This window comes from Schistocerca gregaria, chromosome 6, assembly GCF_023897955.1.
Source record: "Schistocerca gregaria isolate iqSchGreg1 chromosome 6, iqSchGreg1.2, whole genome shotgun sequence".
Taxonomy (NCBI): Eukaryota; Metazoa; Arthropoda; class Insecta; order Orthoptera; family Acrididae; genus Schistocerca; species Schistocerca gregaria.
The window spans coordinates 329,746,996-329,763,625 of record NC_064925.1 but is presented as its reverse complement, the minus strand read 5'-3'; the positions used below and the strand labels follow the sequence as shown (position 1 = coordinate 329,763,625).

The following is a 16,630-nucleotide window of genomic DNA, read 5'->3' as shown; positions in this document are numbered from 1 at the left end:
GTGAATGATTTGGGGTGCAAAAAATGTAAAACCAAACAAAATAAAAATGTTCTTTGGAATAAAAGCTCCCCATCTTCATCCCAAAAAACTAGTTGCAGGTGGTGGTCAAGTTTAGGTTGTTATTTAACTCTCATATGGCACAATGTGACATAGTATTGCCCATTTAGAAAGCTACATCAGTAATCAGTATTGTTACATTTGAAAGATAAATGATTCCACTGAACTACAGAGATAAACTTTATATCTGAACTAACTTTTTTTCTTTCTTTTGATAAGGAAAAGATAATGTAAGATGCAACTGAAAGTATGAGGAAGGTACTGGAACCAGAATGGATTCAGTCTTGTTGTGTGTGAGGCAAATCTTCCTTTTGTAATGTTGTGAGGTGCTGAAGCTGTCTGACAATTGTAAATTTGTTTCAGGCCAGGATTCTCAATTGGACTGATGTCTTGAGCAGCCAGAGCTGCATCAATTGTCTCCAGAGAGAGACTTAAGTAAAATGACTGATTGTCCAAACAACATTGTTTGGAACATACCTATGAAAATATTGGAGGACTCTACAATACAAACTTCTTTTTGATTTCAAGAATAATAAACATTTTAAATAGTGTAATCCTATATTTTAAGACAAAAGAAATGAAAAAAAGTATTCCAAAAGCAACTATGGCATGTTGCAAAGAAATGCATATTGCATATTCTGAAATATACTGTATCTCATTGTGGATGCATGTAATGGGTAGAAAGCTTTGAAATGATATTTATAAAACCCAAGTCAGAAAATGACTAGATGTTGGGAGAATAACCCGATCATCTACTGAACATATGATCAACTACTCTTTGGAAGATAAAGCTCTGTGGAACAACTTTTGCCTGAAAGAAGGAATCAAAGTGAGTTACTAGTCAGAGACTACTATCTTGTAGCTGAAAATAGGAAATCAGACTGGAGAAATGAAGCTGAAATGAACACGTAGTAAAAGATTAGATCATATAAACTGAAATAGTTGTTGTAAAACATTCATAACATATGTATGTAGAAAATACCCTCAAAGTATGAGTGTAATTCAGGACAAAAAGAGATGGATGTAAGTAATGCCTTTCCATTCTTGTAAGACCAAAAATAATACTGACTCTTTTTTTATAACAATCATATATTCAACATAAGTCAACATTTACTAAATTCCATAGGAAGTGCTATATGGATATTTCACATAATCCTTCCTTCTCATTTTCATTTTGTTAGATGAATGTACATCACTGCTAATAGTCTATAACTAGCTGGTGCTGATTTTGCTTCTTTTTGTTGTGACAGCTGATATTCAGTATTAGGACTTGATCGACAGCTGAATAATGTGTAAATAAAATTAAGAGCATTTTAATTGATACTCAGGTGATGGTTGGAAAGATGAAAGTCTCAGGAAATTTGAAAGATGTGTACCATATTTAGTTGTACATATCGATATAAACAAAAAAAAAAAAAAAAAAAAAAAAAAAAAAAAAAAAAAAAACAGAAGTTATCTGGAACTTGATGAAGTTGCTCACCATGATAAAGAATGTATTGCACCAATCCATCAACATTGTACCATAAAAAAGTAGTATGTTTTAAGGACACTTTGGATATATATGGTTGAATGAAGATCATTAATAACATATTAATGGGTAATATTGTGATGGAAAAAAAAGAATTGAATATAAAGATCTGTATGAGATTATGCTCGGACAATTATCCAAAATTTCAGCTAGTAATTGTTCTTTTTCTTTTACTTATCTGCTTCTCAGGGCCTCAGTAGCCAGTAAATTATTCCCATGTGAATAGTTCACCAGGTTTTAATGAAAATAGATCAACCAAAGGTATGGTAATGAGCAAGTGAATGTAAAGGTGAGGAGAATGTGTAAAGATGTTCAATTTCTATGCAGTGAACAACTTAACAGTGTTGGCACAGCCTTAGTCCTCCCATAAAAACTACCATATGTACACATCTACATTCACAGCATTAGTATACTCTTTCCTAAGTTTTTGACTGTGAATGGTTGTAATGACAATGATAGAACAAAGATAACAATTATATTTTTGGGGGAAGACTTAAATAAAAATTTTGAGGAGCGTCTCACTTATAGATATTTTTTCTCAAAAAGATAGTAATTTCTCATTCTTGAAAGAATGTATTATAATAATGGAAAATCAAGACTAACCTCCACATATACTATAAAGTGCAGTCCAATATTTAGCGAGACATGGGGTTGGAGTAGACCAGAACTGAATCTGTACACTGAGGTAACGTCCATTGGCTGCTACACAGGCCAGCCTTAATGTTGTTTCCCACACTTGTTTAGACAAATGCTGGGCTGGTGCCCAACTTCTGCATCAGAGAATCTGATAAGCAAACAGTTGAAATATGATAACATACACAACAAAGTTTACGTGATTCACGGGCAGATGACACACCCTTTCCACACTTATGTTACTTTGACATCTGTGGCATCAGGAAGAACATCCACTCTCAAAGTTAAATAACAATATAAAATTTGCCAAATCCTGGGAATGAGGACCCCATATTAGATATGATAAATGCTAGGGGGAAAAAAGAATAAGAATGGATAAATCCTGAGTACAAATAGTGATATCAGAAAAGGCATCCAATAAGCATACAGAGAAAATACTGAGAAGCGGATGGACTCATAGATGAGGTGCTAGTCATTGACTCCAGCTTTTGAACCCGAATTGATCAAAGGACACACACACACACACACATACACACAAATTGCTGCAATCTAACTGGAATAAGTAGTTGTATTTGGGAGAGTGGCTTAAGTGCAAATGAGGTTGGAGATGAATAGGTACAGGGATGAATAGTGAAGAGCAGGATAAGAATATGGATTTCAAGAGCTCTTGTAGTTGCAAGTATGGATGCTGACATGTTGTATATAGGAAGGTTTCAGTGGCTGTACATAGAGGACATAAGTGTGAGAAACAATCTAAGGAGTAAAACTCTGAATGCAAAAAGACTGTTACTGTAATATTTAAATTCTTTTATTCCTTTTTGCCATTTTGTTGAAAACAGTACATGCTTGTTGCTTTCCTCTTTCCAAAAATCAAACTTGTAGTTTTCCATTTTATTTATGATGGTTAATGACCTTAGTCTTACTCAAGTTATTGTTAGCTGTATTTTCTAGGAGATATATCTAGGTGGATGCTTCTTCATAATCTTTTATGGAGTACTACAATACCATGTGTAGTAAGTCGGCAGCATAATTTTATTCCATTCGACTTTTCTGTAGAAGTTTTTCACTTAATTTTGTAGTTTTTCAGTTTTGTCTTGTAGAATGTTCTTGTTCGTGTAGGATACTGTTCTTTCAGTTGTAGCCAGATCAAGCTCAAATACTGAATAAAAATCTACACATGGTAGCATGTAAAACATGTCAAAGAGAAAACAGACAACTCTAAATGAACAGGTAAAGCTTAAAATTCTAGATGAAGTGGACAATATTACAAAGAAAACGCCCATTTTAGAGCTGTTTGGAATTCCCAAATCTACTTTATCCATGATAATTAAGAATCAAGAAAAAATCATTAATGCTGCTGCATCAGGTTCCAGAAAAAAATACAAATGATTTTGTAGTGCAAAGTATGAAAACATCAGGAAGTTACTGCTAGAATGGTTCAATCACATTTGTGCATCTAACATACGTTTAAGTGGTCCTATGATTCAATCAAAAGCAAATGCAACTGCCAAAAATATATGCGTCTATGAGTTTAGTTGTTCTGCTGGTTGGCTGTGTCAGTTTCAGAAGAGACATTCAGTATCATCTGTATATCATTTGTGTTGAAGCAAATAAAGTTGATGAAGAAAGTGTGAACAGCTGGTTGCATGATTTCGATGGAGTGAGGGAAAAGTATGCCTCGTGTGATGTGTTCACTATGAACAAAGCTGGATTTATGTACAAATTTTTCCAAATTACTCCTGAAATGTAAAAGGCGAAAGTATCACAATGGAGCTAGTAGCAAATGACCTATAATTGTTGCCGTTGTATGTAATGTGGATGGCAGTGAGAAATTTTGTTCCTGGGTTATCAGTAAGTCCGAGAAGCTGTGTTGTTTTAAAAATGTTTGTTTCTTAACCACATCTTGACATGGTCTTTGTGCTGTACCTATCATGCCTTGATTTGCAATTTTGTATTGGATTTGGTGGGGTGGATGGGGAACAATTCTTCACATGTGAGGCTGTCTGTGGTTACTGGTTTGGCTAGTCATCCTGTGGGACGGCCTCACAGCCCAGATGGCGGGCATAGTTTGTGATGAAATGAACTGTGGTTTGCACCCTGTTCTGGTCACCACAACCCATGGAGTGGCGCAGCACGCAGTGTTGCTGCTGAGCGGTGTGGGCGGTGGGAGGGGGGCGGCAGTGTGCGTCTGTGCTTCATGCTATTGTGGTGGCTGTGCTTTGCACAATGTGTACATTGTGCTGCAAATTTGATAATTTTCATGACAGGATGAGAGTGGCGTATGCTCTTCCTCAGGGGTTGGGTTGTCTCCATACCAAATTTCATCAACAGCAGGTCAGCAATTTAGTTGTAGAATGTAATAGAGTTACTTTAAGTTTTAAATACATAAATATGGAGACTTTACGTGGCATCTACTCTCACCTTAAGAAAGCTTGAGTCACTGGCTTATCATTTTGCATGTGGCTTCTTTGTCTCAACAGTTGAATGGCTGTCCAAAATAGACATATTCTTCTTACATCAGACAGATGTGCTGCCCATAACATACAGGATCTGAACTTAACCAACATAAAGGTTCATTTCTTTTCTACCAAATGCAACAAGCAATCTTCAGCCCATGGACCAAGGAATAATTTCTCTCATGAAGAGAGCTTATTGCAAGCGACTTTTAAGAGCTGCAATTCATGCTGCTGTAGACAATACTGTGACCCCAAATTGGAATCTGCTTGCGGCAGTAAAAGCCATCACAACAGCCTGGAACTCTGTGTCGCCACATCATGTACAGAACTGCTTTAACAGAGCCTGGAGACATAGTAACACTGGAGATGTCTGTGAGTTAGACAGTGCCAATTCACCTGATGAATGGACAGTTCCTCAAGACATTGTGAATCCTTGGATTAGGTTCGAAGAATTCATTTGTTCAAGCAACAGTGTTGCTGTATGTGCCTCTGTGGAATCTGATGTGCCAAAGGCTGTGACTGAGATGCAAGAAAGTGAGGAGGAGGAGAATACAGACACCATTCCACCTACCAGTCAGGGGATGTTTAAAGCCTTGGACAATTTAGAACGATTTGCTTCTACATCCAACATCACTGTTGGGTTTATAGATGCTACAATTACAGCTGGTTGAGAAATTACAAGATATTTTGGTTTCTGTGAACATCAGTGGACCATGCTTGAATTTAGTCCAAGAAAATAGTATAATTTGTGTGTATTTGTACTTTTGCAGTCACTTTATAGTGTTATATGTCTACCGTAAAGTACATTGATTGATACTGTTGTGTATTACACATTACTGTACAACTGTACATGGATACATATCAAATTCTGTGGTTTCACTTGACACAAATTTTTTTAACATGAACTCTGGATTTTTCTGTCCCTTCATATTTGTGTCATGCTGTAATATTACAAATGCAAAAGGCTCTCTGACTGCCACATTTTCACAAAACTGCTGAACCAAATTCAGTGAAATTTTGTTTGGAGATAGCTTGAACACTGATGAAGAACTTGGGCTACTTTAGAATGTGTGTAGTACAACGTACTTATTGATTTGGAAAATATTAAGCAAATTAAGGAAAAAATATTTACTCTTTGAAAAGAATATTTACTTTTTGGCTTTTGAACTTTATCATATTTGTGTAAATGCTTTTATTGCTTGATATGTTCTATGTTGTATGATTCAACACAATCAATACAAAGCTTATACAATCCTCAGTCTGTTTAATCCATATTTCCATCCTAATATTATTAAATGTGAAAGTAAATTTGTTATGTTCTCTTGGCTGAACTGCTGAACCAGTTTCAAGGCAGTTTGGTATGGAGATGGCTTGGTCCCTGCTTTAGCCACATTAAGGAAATTATTAAATTTATTGCATGGTGTACGCATTGTATAAAGTGTAGTTGCTGCAATGGCATGATGCACAGGGGCATGCTCCTGCCCTCTTCTCTCCACACACACCCCCCAGTGGTGGCATTGTCCATCACACTGCATCATGGGTTGGGGTGATTGGAACAGGGTGCGAATTGTGGCTCATTTCATCACAGATGATGCTTGCCACTAGATTGTGAGGCCATCCTGTGGGATGATTGGCTGGATTGATGGAGACAGACAGCCTCACATCAAGGTGGTGTAGGAATTGTTCCCTACCTAACATGCCACATTAATTACAAAATTCCAAATTGGTGCTTGATAGGTACAGCACAGGGATCAGTGTCCATGCATGATGAAGAAACAACATGTTTATTTAATGACTGAACTACTACATAAAGTAAACTTGAAAGTGTCTCAAAATTAATAGATATCAGAGAAAGTCGCTTGCCAATGTGACAACACTAGATCAAAATGTGATGCAGTGGGAACAGTAGACACTGAACAAAGTCACTCCCAGAGTAACCAGCAGCATGAGACAGATTATTATTGATGCAAGGTGCAGAATTAATCATATCTTGTAGAAGAAATTGTCTGGGCAAGATAAGACCAAGACATGCAGTTAACACATGAGCATGCTGGCGGGTGACAGGCAGAAATTGGACAGTACTGATGTGGGAATCTATCGGAATGTCTTGTGGCATGAAACACTTATTTACACACTGGGCTGTGTAGCAGGCATAGTCTTAAAACTTCACAATAACTATCTCAGTACAAAGCACTTTGCCATGTCTGTTGCAGCATGGGCTTAGGTCCAGAGTTGATTTTGGTGCTGCAAGGAGAAGACCAACACAGAATAAGGCTGGTGTACTGGAAGCCATGCTAGGAACTGAGCTATTATATTGTACCAGTAGCCAGAGATCATAGGTGGGTAACGTGTTGCATGGCAGAATCAACTGCTTGTGACAGAAGTGAACACATGAAGGGAGAAACTTGCTGCATTAGCAGTTAGCCACAGCAAGCTAGAAACATACAGAAGTGCTAAGCCCAATGTGCAGTTGGTGGCTACCACACAGTTCTCCCTGTGAGAGCAGAATTCAGATGATAAGCAAGGTGGTGACAATGAAAGCTGGTCCAAGTGGGTGGTGGGATGAGAAGGGGGGTGGGGAGGGGGGCATGAGGTGGGTGTTGTACCAGCAGTGATACCATGGATCCTGGTGTTGATGCTTTGGCGCTTCAGGTACTGCTTGTGTGATGGAGTTGGGCACAGGACATCAGAACACTGGATGTAAGGTACGCACGACACCGGGTTATCTGTTGTCAGTAGTGCGTGTCTGCAGTGTGACAGCAAGTGACAACACAGTACCAGCAGTAAGCATGAGTGATGAGTAATCTGGCAGTGCACGAGGTTGGGGATGGTGAGCCAGTTTGGCGTGCTGTGCACACATGGGTGGGCAGGTACTGGGCATGTTTGTCATTCCGCAGGTGCGGAGGCAAGAGCACAGCAACATGGAAAGGTGGCTGTGAGGAGGGGCTGACAGCACGGTGTCTGCATTTGAAAGTTGAAAATTCACATGCTGGATACTGTGCGCATGAATTTCCAATGCCTGCAGTGTAATGACAGGTGGCAGCAGGTCCAGGAATGACTCTGGGAATACATGAAATAATGCTGCTGTGGAAGTGACAGGGGCTGTGGGGGGTGTTGGGGGCGCAATTGGTTGTTGATGGTGGCAGAGGTGAAATTGCTGTGTTGGGCATAGGCTGAATGAGAGGTAGAGATACAGAGACCTGAGCATCCTGGGTGTTAGGGATGCTGGCACTTGTGTTGTCGATAGCCAATGGGTTTGGGTCAGTGCTGGTGGAGCACGGTGGGTTTCCTGTGGTATTGTTGGATGTAGTGTGATGGGATGGTCTCTTGGGGGTTTCCATGGCAGGGATGCTTGGTGCAGTGTCAGCAGTGGCAATGTGGTGGTGCCACCAGTACCATCAAAGGCACTGCCAATGGCACCAATGTGTGTCTGCAAGATTTTGATGAAATTAGTGGCCATGCTCAGCCGTTTGAGATCAGGTAGCATATATTGATTGAAATGCTGGTTGATGTGCCATGAATATGCAGAGTAAACATCTGGGAGTTACACTTTGGACCCGATGGGGGTTGGAGAAATATGGAGAAAGTGGTGGCTGGTGAGGGCCAATGCACAGCATAACATGGGTGCATGAGGCAAAGTCACCATGAATGAATGCCCTGCACTTGCATGGTGCCAGTTAGTGGTGGGCAGCAGGCAAGCCATACAGTCCTGCAAGCTTGCTGATCTCAAGCATGACTTCATGCTTGGGCAGGTCATCAAGGTCTAGGAAGTTGCCCAGAACAAGTGGCTGCCACAACAAGGTCAGCAGCTGGCATCCCAAGGTCAGCCTTGTGAGTGACACAGAGACGAACAAGTACCAGTACCAGTGACAGGGTGGCAGTTGACCTGTTGTTCTGGCAAGTAAGACCGGCCTTGAAGGTATGGTGGAGATATTTCACCATGCTGTTGGTGGTTGGCTGTTAGTGAGATGTCAGGTGCAGGTCAATCACACAGAGGTCCTTCAGTACATGAAAAATGATACATAAAAATTGCAGTCCATTGTGACTTGACATGGGCAGCTGAAATGGGCAATCTACATGTAGGCGAAGGCAGCAACTATCATGGCGGCAGTAATGTCAAGTGTTGACACTGCCTCACTGAGCCAGCGTAGGCCCAGGTCCTGGAGTCCCTCTGAATGCTTGGCCACACAAAACACTACATCTTTAGCTACTGATAAAATGTGGTCTAGCAGAAGGCAATGGACAGGAACAGACATGGTGAACCACTGATTGTGTTGCACCAGATGCTTCTGTCTGAGCTGGGGACCAATGTACATTGAAGGTGGAGTCTGGAAGCAGTGTCCTGCCAGAGGCAGGTGAGCTCTGGGTTGTTTCGGGGTGATGGTAAGTGCCTCGTAGTTCAGAAACAAAGTGATGGCAAAGGTATCGGTGAGGCAGTCAGCAACAATGTTGTCAACTCTGGCCACATTACATACATCAGTAGTAAATTTGGAGATGAAGGATTGCTGCCAGAATTGATGTGAGGAGCACTGGTAGATGTCTTTAGAGTGGGCAAACATTATAGGCTTGTGATGTGTATGAAGTGATGGGTTTCCACCACTGGCTAGAAGTATTTGATTGCCTTGTAGATGACAAAAAGCTCTCTGTCACAAACATTTCAGAGCCATTGAGTAGCAGAGCGCTTACTGAAGAAGAAAGCAAGCTGCTGTCAGGTGTCACTGACATGGCACTGTCCGTCTGGTTGGTGTTGACCATGAGGGCGGGCAGGCTGGTGTGGTGGAGGTGTGCGAGAGTTGTAGTGTCTGCCAAGTCATGGTTGGTAACAGAAAATTGTCTTTCACTTGTGGCGTTCATGACACTAGTTTGTTTCCCTTTGTTTTGGGGTTGTGGAGTGCGGCAGTGAGCAGCTCCTGTATAGCAGTTGCATTCTTCAGGAGACACTGGAAGAAATTTAACATGCAAAGGAAGTAGCAGAGGTCCTCAAATATCTCTGGGTGGTAGCAGAGATGGTATGGCTCAGGAATACCACCTGGCTGGCACTGAAAACACACTTTGCTGTGTTGATTATGATGCTGGCATCCTGGAGGCAGTAAAAAATTACGTGGAGGTGCTTGCGGTGTTCATCACTTATTGCAGAGAAAACAAGTATGTTGTCGATGTAGGCGAGATTCTATCCAGTACACTGTCATATTTGGGTAGCATTACCAGGACCAAGGGTCATAAAGGCACTTTTGTAGAGCCCAAATGGCATGATGATGGCAGCTTTCTGGATGTCCCCCGGTACAGTTGGTGTAAAATCCTTGGTGCAGTTGATTATGCTGAAGATTGTAGCCCCAGCCAGCATGTTGTGCACCTGCATAGGAGTGACACCAAGTACAGCCATGGATGGTGCAGGCATTTAGCTTCCATCAGTCATCACACAGGTGCCAGGAGTCACCCTTCTTCATGGCAAGGTGAAGGACGGATGCCCACGCAGTCTTCTAAGGACACAGCACAGTGGCAACTAGTAGTCATCAAACTAGGCCTTGGTGGTCTTGAATAATTTGTCCAGCGAAAGGGGCCATGGCTAACTGAAGACAGGTGTGCAGGGGGTGGTCTCGATATAGTGGACAGTTAACTGGCAGATCTCCTGAAGTGTGCTGGTTGAGTGTGTGTGAACAGGAGATAGCACCAAGAATTCAGCATATGTGTTACAAAATGCCACCTGCTTCACATTGAAGAAAGCAGCAAAACATGTTACCCTTCTTTTCTCTCCTAGTATCACTGTCTATGAGATGCCAAATGGCAATGTCAGGGAGCAGGCTGTAGTGCCCAATAAACTCCTCTTCGATATTGGGGTCAGTGACTTCAATGATGGTGAAAGTCCAGAGGAGGTTCCATTGCAGGCTGAGTTTGAGGACATGATGATGTGTGCCATGGGTGATGATGGGGAGTTTTTCACTGCTGTCATGGAGTGGGTGAGGCAGCAACAGGACCCCATACAAGCTGCCATGGGGAGATCAGTGTTGATCAGGAATGGCATGATACAGTGAGTGTCACTGTTGAACAGATGTTAGAAGACTGAGCAACAGCCGGGTGCACCTTACAGCAGTAGCCATTGGGGTTTGGGTAGCAAGAGCAGAGCTCCCTGCAGTTTGCAGTGTCCAGGCTGAAGCTTTCAGGAGAGACTGGCTGTGTTGTGAATGGTGTCAGCAGGGCAGTTGGAATTGCAGCAGTGGTAGCCATCATTGCACTGGCAGCCAAGTATGCATGTGCTGTGGTGTTTGAAATCAAGCTGGGCCACGGTCACCTGCATTATTGTCATATTGCTGATGCAGGCGAAGATACTCCATGCTGGTGGGCACTATCCTGTGGGCAAATAGGGAAGGGAGTGGCTGGTAACGTCATTAGTGTCACATCGAGCTGTGAGTTGGCTGGCAGTGTGGCAGCCAGCTGACGGCTTGGGATCGGGGTGTGGTTCATGCATGGAGGTCATAGGAAGGAAGGTCAGTGTCTCATGCACCTGATCCTGTGCACCCTGTCAGTGAGGCTGGCAGTGTCAGTGGGAGGGCTATAAATCAAGTCAGCCAGATGTTGTACAGGAACCTGTGGGAAATGATGTGTAGCTCCTGGGCCTGACAATGGGGTGACAACATCACATCACTGCAAGTTGTCTGTGCATGTCAGCTTTGCAGCATTCTACTTCAGCAAGATGTGTGGCCAAGTTGGCGATAACGCCATGAAGGGCTGAAGCAGGAACTGCATATGGTGAGGTGTTGGTTGGGCCAGTGGCTGAGGCCACAGTGCTTAGGGTCCCAAGGGGTGAACAAGTGAAACAGATGCAAGGGAAATATGAGTATCTCATGATGTGAAGCACAGTATTGTCCATAGTATGGAAACATAAGTTGCTGGTGGGCTGTGCACCTGTATGGTACTCCAAATGCACACCCAATGTGATGATCTGGCAAAACATGCCTAATTTGAAAATTCAGTCACCTGATTCTATCTGTGTGTCATCAATGTAGGAATGTTCCCCAGCCTGACTTGCTAAGTTAATTACAGAATTGTGAAATAAGGTATGATGCGTATTGTACAAAGGTCAATGTTCAAATGTGGTTAATAAACAACACATTTATTAAAAGACTGAACTACTATAGGAGAGGAAAGGAAAATGTGAAATGGTCTCAAAATTAACAGATATTGAAGAAAGTCACTTGCTGATGTGATTGCACTACATAAGAGTGACATGCAGTAAGAATAACATACACCAAACAAAGTCACTACTTCATCCTAGAGTATTTACCACCATGACACTGATTGTTATTGAAGCAAGGCGCAGAATTAATTGTCTCTCACAGAAGAAATGGTTTGGGCAAGGACTGAATTAAAGGCACGGGGTTAAGCATGCCAGCAGCGATGGACAGAGCTCATAACTCAGACAGTACACATATGAGCTCTATCACTCACTGATCAGAGAGTCTTGGAGCATGAAACACTGATTTACATTTTGTGTTGTGTAGCAGGTGTAGATATGGTGCATGTGAATATTAAAACGTCACAATAAGCATCTTTTTACAAAGTGCATCACCATGTGGTGTGTCCATCATGGTTCAGACACAGTGCCAAAGTTGATGAAAGTTGATGTTGACACTGCGTGTAGAAGACCAGGCCTGAGAGCAAGGCTAGGACAGTGGAAGCCACACTAGGAAATGAGCAATTGTTCTGTAGTGATAGCCAGCGACCATAGTTGTGTGGTATCCAGCCACACAGCAGAATCGACAGCTTGTGGCATAAGTAAATGTATGAAGGAAGAAACTTGCTAATTTAGCAGATAGCTGTAGCAAGCTAGGAACATTCGGAACTGCGAAGAGCAATGTGGGGTGAAGGGTCAATACAGTCAAAACACAGATCACATGCAGTTTGCTGCTTCATACCTAGAAGTGATTGCAGTCTTCTGATTTGGGGGTGAGTGGAAGGCCTCAACCAGGCTCTTGATGAACCTGTAATAATCTCAATGTGGACACAGATTTGTCACCTCCACTATCAGGTGAACAATTGTGGGGACTCCCTCAAAGGGTCAGGCATACATTACATAATGGAAGTGGCTACACAGGTAGTAGAGAATATGTGGCAAACACATGGTATTTTTATCATAGAGGAATCCTTCCATAAGGTCAGTGGTGAATTACCTGCTGTAATCAGAGAAAGAGGTGCTACATTACTCATGGTGAGAATGTTTGTACTTTCAGGTGAGGAAATCTTAATGTTGTATTACTAACGATGGGAGTAGCTATCATAAGGTTCAGAATTAGTATTTTGTATCAATGGAAATAATGCCTGCTTAGCATTAGGAACAGAAAGCTATCGGTTTATTGTCCCCTGTCTGTGTGAGAAATTTAAGATTTTAAGCCAATGCAGTAAAAATATATGGCCATATGTGTCACATATTTAGATACTTCAAACTCATTCATCAGAATTTATAGAGGAACTATCTATATATGTGTCAGTCCCGGTTATCTTGTGGTAAAGTGTTCCTGAAAATCAAGAGGTCACGTGATCAAATCTCATTTAGACCTTTTGTTGTAACCTAGCCTTCACCTCTCAACGATGTGATGAGTTGATGATAAAAAAAAACTGTAGGTCCCCTTTTTCCAGTTGGATAACTGGGGTTAGTTAGTGACATGCAAGTAGTCATAGTGGGATCTGATTGAAAGATCTGCACCAGGCCATTAGCCACATGAAATTATTATCTGTGCAGATAACCAAGTTTGTATGGAACCCTCAGAGTATGATTGCTATTTGCACTCATCCAGTTTTTTTTTAAATTAAAATATTATACTTGTTCCAGCATTAACACGAGATAATTAGCTTTTTTTTTTTAATACTCTTCAGTGTTTGACAGATGCTCAGGTGTCCATGAGGACCTCTGATGCTTGCAAAGAAATGTTTCTTGTTAGTGACAAAATTATTGGAATTTTCAGGATAATATTTGTTATTTGAAATGAAAATCAAATTATCTCTGCCATTTTCTACTGTGTTATTTGCACTTCATATACAGTACATGAAACCAAAGACTGTGAACAAAATCCAATAAAGAGATTAGAATGTGGTGGCATGTTTCTTTTGATGATTTTTTGTAAAGAATGTGTTTAAAGTGAGAACCACTTGCATCAAAACATTCACATACACGCTGCACCACTGATGAGCTTACTGCTGTCAACAAATTTGGAGTAATAGCTTTAAATGCAACAGTAACTTGCTCTCTCATGTCCCCTACAGTTGTTGGAATCACCTTGTACACCACATACCTTGCATGACCCCAGAGGAACAAGTTGGACCACATCAGGTCAGGCAGTCATGTTGGATACTACTGAATAAGACTGCCTCTTTCCACCCATAGCCTTGGAAATAAGCATTTTAATATGTCTCCTGCTACTGCTGTTATGGGAGGGACAACCGTCATAGTGGAATTACATAATTTCATAAGTCCTGCAGGGCACATTTCATAATTACAAGGGTAAAGTATTTATCAAAAAATATGTGTACTTTTCTCCACTCAACTTATCATCAATGAAATTGGGGCTGATCGCTTGCTTTTCAGTTATGCCGCACCACACTGTGACACTCCACAGTTGTTGGTTTAGCAGCTGACAAAGCCAATGTGAATTTCCTTTTGACCAGTAGTATATGTGTCTTCCCCTGGTAGCTGAGTGGTCAGCACGACAGAATGTCAATCCAAAGGGCCTGGGTTCGATTTATGGCTGGGTCGGAGAATTTCTCTGCTCAGGGACTGGGTATTGTGTTGTTCTAATCATCATCATTTCATCCCCATCAATGCGCAAGTCGCTGAAGTGGCATCAAATCAAAAGACTGGCACCAGGCGAACAGTCTACCCGACAGGAGGCACTCGTCACACGATATTATTATTAGTAGTAGTATATGTTTCTCAAATTTACATTCCAGCAATTTGTGAAGGTGGCCTCATCACTAAACTAAAAGTTATTATCTTGCTGGAGAACCCACTGATAGTATTCCAAATTATGTTGAAAATCACTATCATGTAGCTCGCAGCATGTGCAGGAACAGCTACTTCTGCAGCTATGTTTTCTTGGGCCTAAACTTCCAGGTTCTGTGCTAACCTTTCATCTTAGAGTAGCTCTTGCAACCTACATCCTCTATTATTTGCTGGATGTATTCCAGTCTCTGTCTTCCTCTACAGTTTTTGCCTTCTACAGCTCCCTCTAGTACCATGGAAGTCATCCCCTCATGTCATAACAGGTATCCTATCATCCTATCCCTTCTCCTTACCAATGTTTTCCACATATTCCTTTCCTCTCCGATTCTGCACAGAACCTCCTCATTCTTTACCTAATTGGTCCATCTAATTTTCAACATTCCTCTGTGCATCACATCTCAAATGCTTTGATTCTCTTCTGTGTCAGTTTTCCCACAGTCCATGTTTCACTACCATACAATGCTGTACTCTAGATGTACATACTCAGAAATTTCTTCCTCAAATTAAGGCCAATATTTGATATTAGTAGACTTCTCTGGGCCAGGAAAGCCCTTTTTGCCAATGCTAGTCTGCTTTTCATGTCCTATTTGCTCCATCCATCACTTGTTATTTTACTGCCTAGCTAGCAGAATTCCTTAACTTCATGACCATCGATCCTGATATTAAGTTTCTTTCTGTTCTCATTTCTACTACTTCTTATTATCTTCTTCAATTTACTCTCAATCCATACTGTGCATTCATTAGACTGTTCATTCCATTCAGCAGATCATGCAATCCTTCTTCACTTTCACTCAGGATAGCAATGTCATCAGTGAGTCATATCATTGATATCTTTCACATTGAATTTTAATCCCACTCCTGAACCTTTCTTTTATTTCCATCATTGCTTCCACAATGTACAGATTGAACAGTAGGGCCAAAAGACTATGTCCTTGTCTTACACTCTTTTTAATACGAGCACTTCATTCTTGGTCATCCACTCTTATTATTCCCTCTTGGCTGTTGTACATATTGTATATGACCCGTCTCTCCCTATAGCTTACCCCTATGTTTCTCAGAATTTTGAACATCTTGCACCATTTTACATTGTTGAACGCTTTTTCCAGGTCGACAAATCCTATGAACGTGTCTTGATTTTTCTTTAGTCTTGCATCAGTTATTAACCACAATGTCAGAATTGCTTCTCTTGTGCCTTTACCTTTCCTAAAGCCAAACTGATCGTCATCTAGCACATGCTCAATTTTCTTTTCCATTCATCTGTATATTATTCTTGTCAGCAACATGGATGCATGAGCTGTTATGCTGATTGTGTGATAATTCTCACACTTGTCAGCTCTTGCTGTCTTCAGTATTGTGTGGATGATGTTTTTCCAAAAGTCAGATGGTATTTCGACAGACTCATACATTCTACACACCAGCATGACTAGTTTTTTTTTTTTTTTTTTTTTTTTTTTTTTTTTTTTTTTTTTTTTTTTTTTTGCCGCGTCCCCCAATGATTTTAGAAATTCTGATGGAGTGTTATCAATCCCTTCTGCCTTATCTGACATTAAGTCCTCCGAAGCTGTTTTAAATTCTGATTCTAATACCAGGTCCCCTATCTCGTCTAAATCGACTCCTGTTTCTTCTTCTATCACACCCGACAAATCTTCCCCTTCATAGAGGCTTTCAATGTATTCTTTCCACCTATCCGCTCTCTCATCTGCTTTTAACAGTGGAATTCCCACAGCACTCTTAATGTTAGCACCCTTGCTTTTAATGTCACTGATGGTTGTTTTGACTTTCCTGTATGCTGAGTCAGTCCTACTGACAATCATTTCTTTTTCGATTTCTTCACATTTTTCATGCAGCCATTACATCTTAGCTTCCCCACACTCCCTATTTATTTCATTCCTAAGCATCTTGTATTTCTGTATTTCTGAATCTTCCAGAACAATTTTGTACGTCTTCCTTTCATCAGTCAAT

The 16,630-nt window shown here is 41.0% G+C and overlaps 1 protein-coding gene across 2 annotated transcripts in view; it reads left to right on the top strand.

Annotated features, from left to right (window-relative positions):
• Positions 1–16,630, top strand: part of LOC126278954 (1-phosphatidylinositol 4,5-bisphosphate phosphodiesterase classes I and II) — a 401,310-nt gene that overhangs the window by 244,003 nt on the left and 140,677 nt on the right. The window lies entirely within an intron of this gene.